Consider the following 15,361-nt stretch of genomic DNA (forward strand, 5'->3'; position numbering starts at 1 on the left):
CAGATTATTTTGGCCTCCTTGTGAAAAGATTCTAAATCCCAAAATAACAAACACAATTAAAGTACCATGACTGTAAAAATAAGAAATATATATGGTACGTACATAAAAATTAAAATAAGGCAATTAATAAAATAGAATCAAAGAAAATAAATGAAAATAAAGCACAAATTACAAAGGAAGCTAGACCCTACTTTCCAGGCAGTGCTGAATCTCTACAGCCTCTGTGGTCCGACAACTTGTTGGCAGTGAGTGGTCTGTGCGGGGTCTGGGGATGGCCCATGGTGCTGATTGTCAGGTGCACATCTGCCTAGGTGATGCACCTGCAGGGTCAGGGGCTGGGTGGGTTTCAGTGACTCTTGCCTCCAGCGGGTGGCACTGTGCTGCTCCCTGAGACTCAGCGCTGTTTGGCATGATGCCGGTGGGGATGCTGGGTCCTCTGGGTCTGGGGCTGAGCATCCCACCCCCAGTCTGCAGGCACTCCACAGAAGAGCCCCCAAGCTCATTTCTCAGAACCCTGCTTTCACTCTGCCTACGTCCAAGCTGCTTTTGGTTTTGTTTTTTTATCTCAGACTGTTGTGCCCAAGATTGCGAATCCGAGAAACCACCAAGAAGCCCACACCGAAGCAAACACACGACGGTTTATTTATAAGCTCGAGCTGGTGTCCGAGTATACCCGACACAGCGGAGCAGGGACTTGGACCCCGAGGTGGGTTTTAGCTTAGTTTTAACGGCTTGTCTCAGGGATCTCCAGAAGGGCTAGAGGAATTCCTCGAGTTCTGTTTACATTTTGATATGTGGCCTTCAAGGACATTGAGCTCTGTTCTCATTCTAATAGGGGCTTCCCGCCCTTGGCCTGGGCTCAGTTTTGATTCTATTGTGGAGCTTTCTAGGACATTAAGCTGTAAACAGCAAAGGTTCCACAACTGGAAGGGGTATGTCACACTGTTGCTATATGCTGAAAATGCGGTACTGGAAACAGGAAACCCGTGAGCCTCCACCAAAACGTGTTAGAACTAAGGAGTGAGTTCAGTAAAGTCACGGACACAAACTGACCCTACAGAGCAGAGTAGCCTTGCTGTGTCCCGACAATGAGCACTCAGGAAGGAAAGGAAGGACGTGAAGGCCTTCTCAGGAGCATCAAGGAGAATAAATAATGAGACTGAACCAAAGGAGCACAAGACTTGTGCACTGAGCCATACCAGGCTCTGGGAGGCCGTCCTGGGCTCGTGAGGTGGGAGCCTCATCTTGTGAAAATGTCTGCAGTTCCTGTAGGCACCCTCAGTTTCAATGTCATTCCTATCAAAATCATGGTGGCAGGTCTTAGAAATAGGAAAAAAAAATCCATAACATCCATCCGCCCCCACAAATGACCCGGGACAGCCAATCAATATTTGAGAAGCAGGACAGAGCGGGATGCAGCACTTTCCGATTTCAAATGATGTCACAGAGACACAGGATAAAGCAGTGTGGTTTTCGGGCCCCCACCTGGCTCCGTTGGTTAAGCATCCGACTCCTGACCACACCTCCTCTCCGGATATTAGGGGTGGTGAGTTCTAGCCCTGTGCTGGGCCATGGACGAGGCATGGAGCCTATGTAGGCAAACCAGTCCCACGGCGGGTGGCCCCAGTATAAGCTGAATGAGCAAAACAGAGAGTCCAGAAGGAAATGTGCTGTGATACAACTGATTTTTTAACTTAATTTAATTTAAACCCAATTAATTAACGGATAGTGTATTATACTTTCAGAGGAAGAATTCAGGGATTCACCAGTTGGAGATAACAGCAGTGCTCATGACATCACATGCCCTCCTTCATGCCGGTCTCCTGTTAACCCACCCCCCCGCCTCCAACGACCCTCAGTTTGTTTCCTATCATTAAGAGTCTGTATTTCCTGCAACTGTTTTCATCTTGTTTTTCCTTCCCTTCACAGTTGTTATATGCTTTGCTTCTTTAATCCCACCTATGAATGACACCACACGGTCATTCTCTTTCCTGACTGACTTATTTCACTTAACATGATCCCTCTAGTTCTATCCACGTCATTGCAAATGGCAAGATTTCTTTCTCTTTGATAGCTGAGTTCCATTCCTCTCTCTATGACCATCATTTATCTCCCATCCTTTTTATCCATCATCTGCCCGAGGGCACCGAGGCTCCTCCCACAGTGTGGCTACTGTTGACCCGGATACTGTGAACATCAGGACATGCAGGTGTCCCGATTCTCACTGCATCTGTATCTTCAGAGTGAGCTCAGGCCGTTCACCTGCTGGTCGCAGGGCGGCTCTATTTGTAACTTCCTGAGGAGGCTCCACACTGTTTCCAGGGTGGCTGTACCAGCCCGCAGTCCCGCCCACAGTGGAAGAGGGTTGAGTGAGTTTTGTGGGATGTGGTAAAAGTCTGGTCCACATTTCATTTCGTGTCCTGTTGGCTCCAATTCCTTCTCCTTTAGTATTTCTGGGGAAGCCGGGTGTTGGGCTCCGTTTCAGTGAGACGTTTCCGAAGCTAACAGGCCACAGCTGGAGCCTGAAAGGAGGCAGGTGCTGTCCCTGAAGCGCCCGCTGCCTCCTGCACAGCCTCCTACAGCGCCTGAGCGTCCTGCAGGGGGCGCCCGAGCCCAGGCCCCACCCAGGGGGCATGAATGGGCAGTAGGCCTAATCTGCCTGCAATAACAGGAGCCAGCCTGTGCTGGGGTAGGCCTGAGGAGGACGTGGGGAAGCGTCCACGCTGATGAGCCGCAGCTTCAGGAAATTGTGGGCTTGCATTCAGGCTGAAAGGAGCCCCTGGGCCACTCAGGACCCACGGGGAGTCTTCAGGAAGATATGGGCCCACATCCACGCTGACAAGAGCCCCTGGGCCACCTCAGGACATAAGTTGAGGCTTCTGGAAGTTGGGGTCCGCATTCACGGTGACAGGAGCCCGGGTCTCCTCAGAACCCTCAGTGATGGTCGGGAGGACATTGGGTGACATCTACACAACAGGATGCTGACTTCTTTAGGAACCCCGGTGTTGACTTGGGGAAATATGGGATACGTACATGTGGACAGAAGACCCCAGCCTTGTCAGGGCCTGTGGTGAGGCCTAAGAAAAATGTGGGTGGCCAATCCACACTGACAGGAGTCTCCAGCCTCCTCAGGACCCACTGTGAAGTTTTTGGAAGATTTGGGGCCACATCTATGCTGACAGGAGCCCCCAGCCTCCTCAGGTCTTACGGTGAGGCTGAGGAAAATGTGGGGCCACGTCAATCCTGACAGGACCTGGACTTTGGCTTCTGGAAATATGGGGCTGCGACTATGCTGACAGGAGCCCACAGCCTCCTCAGGATGCGCCGTGAGTTTTCTGGGGGATGTGGGGCCATGTCCAGGCTGACAGGAGCCCCCGGCCACCTGAGGACCTGCTTGAGGCTTCCAGAGGATGTGAGGCATAGTTCACAGTGACAGGAGACCCAGCGTCCTCAGGACCCGCTGACTATGACTCAGGAACACGTGGGGCCACGTCCGAACTCACAGGAGCCCTGCTTCCTCAGGACCCCCTGGAGGACTCTGGAGGTGCCGTTGGGGGCCACGTCCACATCAGAAGGGACTACTCAGAACCACAGGGTAAGTGAATGGGTAGAATAATGGTAGGGTCAGGGGAGGGGAGGCAGTTGGTGGTTAGGGTTAGGTGAGATGTTAGGGGTTAGTGATTATGCTTATGGTTATGGATTAGAGGTTAGGGTGAGGGATAAGGGTAAGGGTCAGTGGTTAGGAGTTAGGATGGGTGTTAGGGATTAGGGAACAGGGTTAGGGTTAGCGATAGGATTTAGAGTTAGGGTTAGGGTTTATGCTTTAGGGATTAGGGCAGGAGGTTTGGAGGTGGGGTTAGGGTTATGGTTACAGTTAGGGTTGGGCTTAGGTTTCCATTTAGGGTTAGGGGTTAGGGTGTGAGTTAGGGTTAGGGATAAGGGTTAGGGGTTAGGGTAAAAGGCTATGTTTAGGGTTAGGGCGAGGGTTAGGTTTAGGATAGGGTTTAGTGCTAGGTTTAGGGTTAGTGTTTAGTTAGGGATTAGGGTCAGGTCAGGGTCAGGGTATGGTTTTGGAAAAGGGTAAGAGATAGGTTTAGGGTGTAATTAAGAGTTAGTTTTAGGGTACAGGTTAGAGTACAGTTTGGGGTATGTGATAGGATTCGTATTAGAGGGTTAAGGTTAGGGTACAGGTTAAGGTTAGGAATAGGATTTGAGTATATTAAGTTAAGGTTAGGGTTAGAGGTTAGGGTTAGATTTAAGGTAGGGGTCAGGCTTAAGGGTTTAGAATAGGTTTAGGATTTAGGGTGAGGGTTGGCAGAAAGGTTCAGTGAATGTGTTTTGGTCTTGGGATTTGTGTTTGGTTTTCGATTAGTGATGGGTTTTGTTTAAGGGTTAGGTTAACATTAGGCTTAAGTGTAGGGTTAGGGTAATGTCTGTGTATGGTTAGAGTTTGGGTCTTGGCATGTGCCTGCACTGGGACTCCTAGTATTGGGCAGTTTAGTTTTATGCACTCAGGGTTTGGGTTCAAAGATAGCATGACTCCACCAAGTCAGTGGCCTCCCCGGAGAATCAAAATACAGGCTTCTGCTGGGGTCACAATAGACATGGCAGGCTTCTCCCGAGCTGAGCTAAGGAGGGGATTTGTGGGTCTAAAGAATCTTTATTTGGATTTTCAGTTGTCTTTCTGATATTATCTCTACTGCGCCCATGTTTCATCAATACTACCAATTATTATTTTAAAGTTTTACTTGAATTCCTGTTTGTAAACACAGTATGATATAGCTTCCGGTTTACCACATAGTGATTCAACCCTTGGATACAACGCCTGGTACTAGTCACAGGTGCCCTCCACTGTCCCTATCCCCTGATTCCCCATCCCCCCACCTTCCTCTGGTATTTATTAGTTTATTATCTGTGACTAAGAGTGTGTCTCTTGGTTTGCTTCTCTCATCCCCCCTGAGCCCCTTTGCCAGTTTGTTTGGTTTCTTAAAATTCACCTGTGAATGCAATTGTATGGTATTTGGTATCTGTCTTTCTCTGACTGAGTTCATTTAGCATAAATCCTTTCCACTCCTTCCACGTCATTGTAAATGGCTTCATTTCATCCCTTCTGATGACCGAGTGATGTCGCAGTGTGTATATTTACCACATCTTTCTGCCCATTCATCTGCCGATGGACATCTGGGCTGTATCCACAGTTTGGCTGTTGTTGATTACGCTGCTACAAACACTGTGCTGCGTGTTTAGAATCTACTAAAGTACTTTTGTATCCACGGGGTAAATACCTAGCTCTGCAATTTTGGAATCGTAGGGTAGCTCTATTTTTAACTTCTTTTTAAAAAAATTTTTTTTATGATAGTCACAAGGAGAGAGGCAGAGACACAGGCAGAGGGAGAGGCAGGCTCCATGCACTGGGAGCCCGAAGTGGGATTCCATCTCGGGTCTCCAGGATCGCGCCCAGGGCCAAAGACAGGCACCAAACCACTGCACCACCCAGGGATCCCCTTTTTTTAACTTCTCGAGGACCATCCACACTGTTTTCCACAGTGGCTACATCTTTTTACATGCCCACCAGGAGTGTAAAGGTGCTACCCCTTCTCCATAGCCTCACCAACACCTGTTGTTTCTTGTGTTGTTAATATTAGCCATTATGATGGTTGTCAGGTGACATATAATTGTGGCTTTGGTTTGCATTTCCCTGATGATGGGTGACGCTTAGTGTCTTTCCGTGAGCGGTGGCCATCTGGCTGTCTTGTCAGAGACAAAGTCCATTCATTTTTCTGCCCATCTCCAGTTGCATAATTTGTTTTTAGGATCTTGAGATTTATATTTCCTTTATGTGTTTTGCACACTAACTCTTCATTGGATGTGTTGTTTACCAATTACTCCTTTCATTTTGTATGTTGTCTTTTAGCTTTGGTTTTTTCCTTCACTTTGCGGAAGCTTTTCAATTTGATGAATTCCCAATAGTATTTTTGCTTTTGTTTCCTCACCTCAGAGGCATATCTAGAAAGAAGATCCAGGGATCTCTGGGTGGCGCAGCGGTTTAGCACCTGCCTTTGGCCCAGGGCCCGATCCTGGAGACCTGGGATCGAGTCCCACGTCAGGCTCCCTGCATGGAGCCTGCTCTGTCTCTGCCTATGTCTCTTTCTCTCTGTGTGTGTGTGTGACTATCATAAATAAATAAAAATTAAAAAAACAAATTTGTATATATATATATATAAAAGAAGATCCAATGGCCAATGTCAAAGACGTTGCTGCCTATCTTTTCTTCTTTGTATGGTTTCAAGTCTCACATTTAGGTCTTTCATCCATTTTGAATTTATTTTTTATATATATGGTGTAAGAAAGTGGTCCAGTTTCATTCTTCTGCATGTGGCTGCCTGGTTTTCCCAACACCATTTGTTCTTATCCTGGGGTCAGGGTTAGGGTTTGTTGAAGAGACTGTCTTTGTGCTTTGGATATTCCTTCCTGCCTTGTTGTCGATTAATGGATCATAGAGTTACAGGTTTGTATCTTGTTTCAGCTTTCCATTCTGTTCTGTTGATCTAAGCGTCTCCTGTTGGGAGATTCTTGATTGCTGATTCAATTTCTTTGCTGGTTATCTGTCTGTTCAAGTTTCTTATTTCTTCCTTTTTCATTTTTGCTATGTTATATATTTCTAGGAATTGATCTATTTCTTCCAGGTTCTAGGTTGCTGGCATATAATTTTTCATAATGTTCTCTTATAATCGTTTGTATTTCTCTAGTGTTGGTTGTAATATCTCTTTTCTCATTTGAGATTTTATTTGGGTCCTTTCATCTTTTTATCTTTTTTCTTTTTTAAGGATTTATTTATAGATTCATGAGAGACACAGAGAGGCAGAGGTATAGACACAGGGAAATTGAGGCTCCATGCGGGGAGCCTGATGTGGGACTTGATTCCCCCAAGACCCCTGGATGATGACCTGAGCCAAAGCACATGCTCAACCACTGAGGCACCCAGGTACCTTGCTGATTCAAATCCTTTGCTAGTTATGGGTCTGTTCACATTTTTTATTTCTTCCTATTTCAGTTTTGCTCGTTTGCACATTTCTAGGGATTTGTCCATTTCTTCCATGTCTCCCAGTTTGTTAGCATATAATCTTTCACAGTATTCCCTTATAATTGTCTTATTTTTCTGGTGTTGATTTGATCTCTCTTCTCTCATTTGTGATTTTATTTATTTAGGTCTTTTCTCTTTTCTCATTGATAAGGCTGGCTAGGGCTTGATCCATTTTCTTAATTATTTTGAAGAACCATCTCTTTGTTTCGTTATTCCATTCTACTGCTTTGTTGTTTATGTATTGTTTATTTGTGCTCTCATCTTTTTTTTCCCCCTCTTCTATAGGCTTTAGGCTTTGTTTACTAATCATTTTCCAGCTTCTTAAGGTGTAGGGTTAGGCTGTGTATTGGAGACTTCTTGTTTCTTGAGGTAGGCCTGTATTGCTATGTACTTCCCTCGTACGACTGCCTTTGCTACATCCCAGATGTTTGGAGAAACATGTTTTCATTTTCATTTGTTTTAAATTTCCTCTTTAATTTCCTGGTTGCTCCATTCATTCTCTAGTAGGATGTTCATAATCTCCACGTATTTTTGGTCTGTCCAAATTTTTTCTTACTGTTGACTTCGAGTTTCATACCGTCGTGGTCCGAAAGTGTACAGGGTGTGATATCAACATTCTTGTACCTGTTGTACCTGTTGAGGGCTGATTTGTGGCCCATGATATGACCTGTTCTGGAGAATGTCCCATGTGCAATTGAAAGGAATGTGTATTCTGCTTTAGGAAGAAATGTTCAGACTATATCTGTTGAGTCCCTGTGGTCCAGTGTGTCAAGGCTATTTTTCCCTTGTTGATTTTCTGTATAGACGATCGGTCCATTGTCATAAGTGGGTGTTAAAATCCCCTCTCAATGAATTATTATCAGTGAGTTCCTGTACGTTTGTTGTTAATTGGTTTCTATATTTAGGTACTGCCATTTTGGCAGCATAAATATATAGTTGTTTGATCTTGATAGAGAGTCTTTTTAATTATGAAATAATGCCCTTCTTCATCGCTTGTTACAGTATTTGTTCTTTCTTTTTTGAAATGTAAATATTTTATTTAGTTATTCATGAGAGATACACAGAGAAGCAGAGGTAGAAATATAGGCAGTAGTACAGGCAGGCTCCCAAATGGAGGCCGATGTGGGACTCGGTCCTGGGATCCCCAGGCATACAGGCACGGGGATGATGGGTGGAGGAGGGGCCCCGGAACACGGCCTGCCCCGGCCCTCTTGACAGAGGGAGCACAGACATCTGGGTGGCTTTGCACAGAAACTGGTGACCTGAGGCTTCCTGGCTGTCACTCTGTCCCAGCCCCTCCTGGCCTGCGGGGCACAGCCTGAGTCCCAGTAAAGTCTGTCAGGTCCTGAACCTGGCATCCGGCCACCCCTGGAAGTCACATGGGGAGGTCAGCTGGGTGTGGATGGTGGCGCCCCTGCAGGGGCTGGTGGGGCCTGGGTGGTGCCCCCTCCTCCTCCCTGGGGGTCTCTCCAAGCCCCATGCACAGTGTTCTGGGAGACACAGAAACGGGCTGGCTGTGCATTTTCGCACCACAACACTTTATTGACTTTCTACAGCAAATGGCCTCAGAGCCGAGGGTGCACGCCTTCCCCTAGGGACGGAGAGCTTTCTGTCCTTTAGGGGAGGGAAAGAATGACACGGGTTGGGGGGGCGGGTGCTGAGTCCCCCACCTGGGAGCATGTGTGGAATCCGGGTGGGGGCGTGTCCTGAGGTTTCAGCCTGAGAGACGGTTCTGAGGAGAGCAGAGCTGACCTGGACCTGCAGCTCATGGGCTCCTGTGCTGGGTCCCCGCAGGGCAGCTGGACCCCGGCCTCGGGCTCCCAGGTACCCCAGCACCTGGAGCAGCCTGCCTCCTGGTGTGAGTATGGGTGGGGCCCACCAGCCTACCCCTGCTCTCCCCACACTGGGGTGTCCCAGGATCCAAAGGGCGCCCTAGGTCAGCGACCTGGATCGGTGGGGTACACCCAGGGCCCAAGAGGCCACATCCAGCTGTGAGACGGCTTGCCTAGCCCGGGGCCAGAATCCAGGGCGGGCCAGGGCCATGGGCGGCTGGATCCCATTAGTCTTTGTGTTAGGCCTGGGGGGGCTCAAATCAACTCAGCCCCCACAGAGCCCGGGGCCAGGTCAGCCCAGATTCCTATGGGTTAGGTGCTGGTGTCCTGTGCAGGGTGTGCCGCCCTCCAGGAGGGACAGTGGGTGGAGGCAGGGCACAGTGGGTCCTCTGTACCACTCACCTGCACCCACCCTGTCTGGGGCTCCCTGCCTTCCCTCCTTCCTGAAACCCCTGGGTACTCTATGGGACACCCGAGCTTCTGATGGGATCAGGGTATACAGAGAAACTCATGGAGGCTGAGCATGTCCCACAGGGGGCATCTGCACCAGGTCGTTGCTAGGGATAAATGTTGTGGGGGTGGATCCTATGGGAGCAGGGGTATGATTGTGGTGGAGTGTGGGGGATGGTGTAGGGGGGATGGTGTTGGGGTATAGTGTGGGTGGGGATTGTGTGGGGCTGTGTGGGTGTGAGGGGGATCATTTAGGTGGAATGCCTTTGGGGATGATGATGTAGGGGGATGGAGTGGGAGTGGGGAATGAGGGGGATGTCATGGGGGGCCTGTGCACACAGGGTATCTCCTTCCCCTAAGATGCACAAGGAGATGTCTACAGTTAAAGGCGACCCCAGTCTGGGGTTTGTTGTGACACCTGCCCCTGGGGCGCGGTGTGGTCAGTGCAGGGCCGTGACTGGACCGGGAGCATTATCTGGGGGTCAACATAATATGCATGCTTTCAAATTGCAAATTGTCTCAAATTAAATGCATAGAATTTAGAAATATACAAAGCACCGAGAGTGGGTGTCACTCTGACCCGTCCAACCCTCATGGGATCGATGTGTATCCTGCTCCAGCCGCGGCCATGCCACCTGACCCCCAGGTCCGGTTCCTGCCCCCCATATCCCCCACTCCATCCCCTGCTTCTCATGGGGCCGTCCCTCTCCCCTTTGGTGTTCAGCTCCCATGGCAACCCCTGGAGGCCCCATCTTAGTGGCCTCCTCATCCCTGAGGCCCAGAGGGGTGGGCACGGTGGTCATCCCAATCACCCTACCATGGAGTGGTGTGTTGTTGGCTGCTGTTGCTCCCCCTGGTGTCAGAGGCCCCGTTTTCCCTACACAGAAGCCCCCGGGGCCCCAAAGCCCCCTGGCCCAGCAGCCTAACCCGACCCCTAGCAGTCCTAATATATGATGTGGCTGCCGAACGTCCTGTTGATGTCCAGATCTACCTGCATGGTGTCCCTGGAGGAGACCAGGGCCTCCTCCTTCATTTCCTGTGGGAAAACCGGGGAGGAGGAGCAGACATTAGGGACACAGACCCCGACTTCTCACGAGCTGCCGTGCTGGACAGGGAGCCCTGTGGTCACCATGGGAGTGTGTCCTGCCAAAACCTCCTTCCTTCCTCTGGGATGCCAGGGATGGGGGAGTCCCCACCGTGCCCGTGGGACCTTTGTGAGGGCCTGTGCCCAGTTGTTGTGGGCGGGGAGGTGACTGAGTGTCAGCCTGGTTGGGAGGGGATAGGGGTGCAGCCAAGGTGGGAGGGGACATGGGGGTATTGTGCCCAAGATTGCGTATCCGAGAAACCACTAAGGAGCTGACACCGATGCAAACACACAAGGGTTGAATTCCAAACTCAAGTTTGCGTCCCAGTACACCCAACACAGCGGAGCAGGGTCTAGGACCCGGAGTTGGGTTTTAGCTTAGTTTTAAGGGCTGGTCTCAGGGACCTCCAGAAGGGCTGGAGCAATTCCTCAAGTTCTGTTTACATTTTGATATGGGGCCTTCAAGGGCATTGAGCTCTGCTCTCATTCTAATAGGGGCTTCCTGCCCTTGGCCTGGGCTCTGTTTTGATTCTATTGTGGGGCTTCCTAGGACATTAAGCTTTAAACTTTTTTTTTTTCCTGTAACTGAAGTAATGTAAATTTCATCTCTTCTTCACAGGGGCCTGGGATGGCTGGGCGTGTGCGAATGCTGAATTTAAATTGGAATGCCCTTAATTTTCTCGGCCTCCATGTGTCCTGTCCCATCCTATCTAGTTCCTTCCCCCTTCCCAAGAGCTCCTAAGAGAGCAATTGCAAATGACCTCAGCGTGGCATCCTGTGTTGGGGGGACAGGCCCAGTGATCGTGATCAGGAAGACCTGGTGTGTGGGTGTCCCAGCTGTGCAGCAGGATTCGATGCTGCTGACTCTTATTCCCTAAGGCTATCTTGACAACTGACTTCGTACATAGAAAAACTCTCCTTTGTCTTTAAAAGATGAGGAGCGGGTCAAAGTGTTATTTCTCTGCCCATCTGATTTCTCAGATTCCAATGTGAGACGTATTTCCTGTTAATAAGGATAATTTACTATCCGTAGTACTATGGTTAAAATATTCTGACACAAGTAGTTCAGAGGGATGAGGGTTTCTTTTCTTTTTTTTATTTTTTATTTATGATAGTCACAGAGAGAGAGGCAGAGACATAGGCAGAGGGAGAAGCAGAGACACAGGCAGAGGGAGAAGCAGGCTCCATGCACCAGGAGCCCGACGTGGGATTCAATCCCGGGTCTCCAGGATTGCGCCCTGGGCCAAAGGCAGGCGCCAAACCGCTGCGCCACCCAGGGATCCCCTTGGGATGAGGGTATCTCATCTCTTTCTTCACAGTTCATTCACTCATTAGAAAATGCATCTTTATGGATTTGGAAAGTACTGAGAGACATTATTACCAATGGTCCTATTATTATGTGAAGGATTCTTCCCTGAGATTCTTCCCCTGTTTCAACTGACACTGAAACACTTTGAACTCTTTGGAAGACAAATGTTAAGGAAATAAATGTTATGCATTGCTAATTTTAAATGCACTTGCAATATGGTGTCTATTGTACTAGAAGTATTTTTATCTGATTTTTGCTATTTATTATCCTTTACTGCTTTTCAGATTGAGGAGGCATTATACATGTTCATAAGTGTTTTTCTTTCCTTCTGATCTAAAATTCTTACTATGTTTCCATCAAAGGAACTGTTTAAGAATAAGGCAACAGTTAATTCAACTATTCTTAAAATGTCTTCACACTTGGAGCCTGATTCATTTAAGTCAATTTTCAAAATAAATCTTATTTATTAGGAAAAAAACAAAGATTTATAGGGAAATTGAGAAGATAGTACAGTGCATACACATGCACTTGCACTCAATTTCTCCAATTATTGATATCTTATATTAGTACGGTACAAATATTAGCTAATGAATCAATATTAAAATAGTCACAATAACTAAAGACCATACTTTATTCAGATTTCCTTAGTTTTTGCTAAGTTACCATCCCTCATATCACATTCCATTTGTCCTCCTGTTTTCTTAGGCTCCTCTGGATTGTGACAGTCTTTCAGCCTTTCCTTTTTGTTGTTGAACTGGAAGACTTTGAGAAGTAGAGTATTTTGTAAAATTTCCCTCAGTTGGGACATGTCTCATTTATCTCATGATTGAACAGTTTTTGTGGATTATATACAGAGATATACTGCCATTTTCATTATATCATATAAAGGATAGATACTATCAACATGATTTATCAGTCTTGGTATTAATCTGATGATCTTGCTGAGGTAGTGTTTGTCACCTTTCTCCGCAGTAAACTGATCCTTTATTATTATTATTAATTATTATTATTATTATATTATCAATATTATTTTAAGTTTTTCACATTATATTTTGTAGAAGGAAGTTACTATGTGTATTCCACACATAAGAGTGGGAAGCTATGCTCATGAACTTGACGGTGGAATGTCTGCAAAAATTGTTTGAAATTCTTCTACAGGGGAGATTTCTCTTCCTTGTGGGTTTGTTTCTTTTTCAAATATATTTTTTATTTATTTGAGAGAGAGTGGAGAGAAAAAGCATGAGCGAGAGGGGCAGAGGGAGAGGGAGAAACAGGTTTCCTGCTGAACAGATAGCCTGCCTTGGGACCTGGATCATGATCTGAGCCTAACGCAGAAGCTTAACTAACTGAGCCACACAGGTGCCACTCTTCTTTCCTTCCTTCCTTCCTTCCTTTCCCTTTCTTTCTTTCTTTCTTTCTTTCTTTCTTTCTTTCTTTCTTTCTTTCTTTCTTTCTTTTTCTTTTAATAATAATTTTATTTTTTATTGGTTTTCATGTCGCCAACATACAGAAACACCCAGTGCTCATCCCGTCAGGTGCCGCCCTCAGTGCCCGTCACCCATTCACCCGCACTCCCTGTCCTCCTCCCCTCCCAGCATCCCTAGTTACTTTCTCAGAGTTAGGAGTCTTTATGTTCTGTCTCCATTTCTGATATTTCCCACACATTTCTTCTCCATTCCCTTATATTCCTTTTCACTATTATTTATATTAACGCATTGAATGACAACATACGTTTGTCCTTCTCTGATTGACTTACTTCACTCAGCATAATACCCTCCAGTTCCATCCACATTGAAGCAAATGGTGGGTATTTGTCGTTTCTAATGGCTGAGTAATATTCCATTGTATACATAAACCACATCTTCTTTATCCATTCATCTTTCGATGGACACCATGGCTCGGTCCACAGTTTCGCTATTGTGGACATTGCTGCTATACACATCAGGGTGCAGGTGTCCCAGCGTTTTATTGCATCTGAATCTTTGAGGTAAATCCCCAACAGTGCAATTGCTGGGTCGTAGGGCAGGTCTATTTTTAACTTTTTGAGGAATCTCCACACAGTTTTCCACAGTGGCGGCACCAGTTCACATTCCCACCAACAGTGTAAGACTCTTCCCTTTTCTGTGCATCCTCTCCAACATTTGTTGTTTCTTGCCTTGTTAATTATCCCCATTCAGTGGTGTGAGGTGGTTCTCATTGTGGTTTTGATTTGTATTTCCCTGATGGCAAGTAATACAGAGCATTTTTCCATGTTCATGTTGGCCATATCAATGTCTTCCTCTGTGAGATTTCTCTTCATGTCTTTTGCCCATTTCATGATTGCATTGTTTGTCTCTTGGTGTTGATTTTAAGATGTTCTTTATAGATCTTTGAAACTAGCCCTTTATCTGATACGTCATTTGCAAATATCTTCTCCCATTCTGTAGGTTGTCTTTTAGTTTGGTTATCTGTATCCTTTGCTGTGCAAAAGCTTCTTATCTTGATGAAATCACAATAGTTCATTTTTGCTTTTGTTTCTTTTTAAAAAAAATTTTTTTTATTATTATTTTTTTATGATAGAGAGAGAGAGAGAGGCAGAGACATAGGCAGAGGGAGAAGCAGGCTCCATGCACCGGGAGCCCGACATGGGATTCAATCCCAGGTCTCCAGGATCGCGCCCTAGGCCAAAGGCAGGCGCCAAACCGCTGCGCCACCCAGGGATCCCCCTTTGCGTTTGTTTCTTATGCCTTCTTGGATGTATCTTGCAAGAAGTTACTGTGGCCAAGTTCAAAAAGGATGTTGCCTCTGATCTCCTCTAGGATTTTGATGGACTCTTGTCTCACATTTAGATATTTCATCCATTTTGAGTTTATCTTTGTTTATGGTGAAAGAGAGTAGTCTAGTTTCATTCTTCTGCATGTGGATGTCCATTATACCTGCACCATGTATTGAAGAGACTGTCTTTCTTCCAATGGATAGTTTACCCCTTTATCGAATATTAGTTGACCATAAAGTTCAGGGTCCAATCCTGGGGTCTCTTTTCTGTTCCACTCATCTATTTGTCTGTTTTTGTCCCAGTACCACACTGTCTTGAACCACATTTGTAGTACACCCTGAAATCTGGCATTGTGATGCCCCCAGATATGGTTGACTTTTTTAAAATTCCCCTGGCTATTCAGGGTCTTTTCTGATTCCACATAAGTCTTTTTTTATGACAGTCACACAGAGAGAGAGAGAGAGAGAGAGAGGCAGGGACACAAGCAAAGCGAGAAGCAGGCTCCATGTACCAGGAGCCTGACATGGGATTCAAACCCAGGTCTCCAGGATCGTGCCCTGGGCCAAAGGCAGGCGCCAAACCGATGCACCACCCAGGGATCCCAATTCCACACAAATCTTAAAATAATTTGTTCTAAATCTTGAAGAAAGTCCATGGTATTTTGATAGGGTGTGCATTAAACCTGTACATTGCCTTGGTAAGATTGACATTTTCACAATGTTAATTCTGCCATTCCATGAGCATGGAATATTTTTCCATCTCTTTGTGTCTTCCTCAATTTCTTTCAGAAGTGTTCTATAGTTTTTAGGGTATAGATCATTTACCTCCTTAGTTAGGGTTATTCCTA

The sequence above is a fragment of the Canis lupus genome, chromosome 2 (genome assembly GCF_048164855.1).
Source record: "Canis lupus baileyi chromosome 2, mCanLup2.hap1, whole genome shotgun sequence".
NCBI lineage: Eukaryota > Metazoa > Chordata > Mammalia > Carnivora > Canidae > Canis > Canis lupus.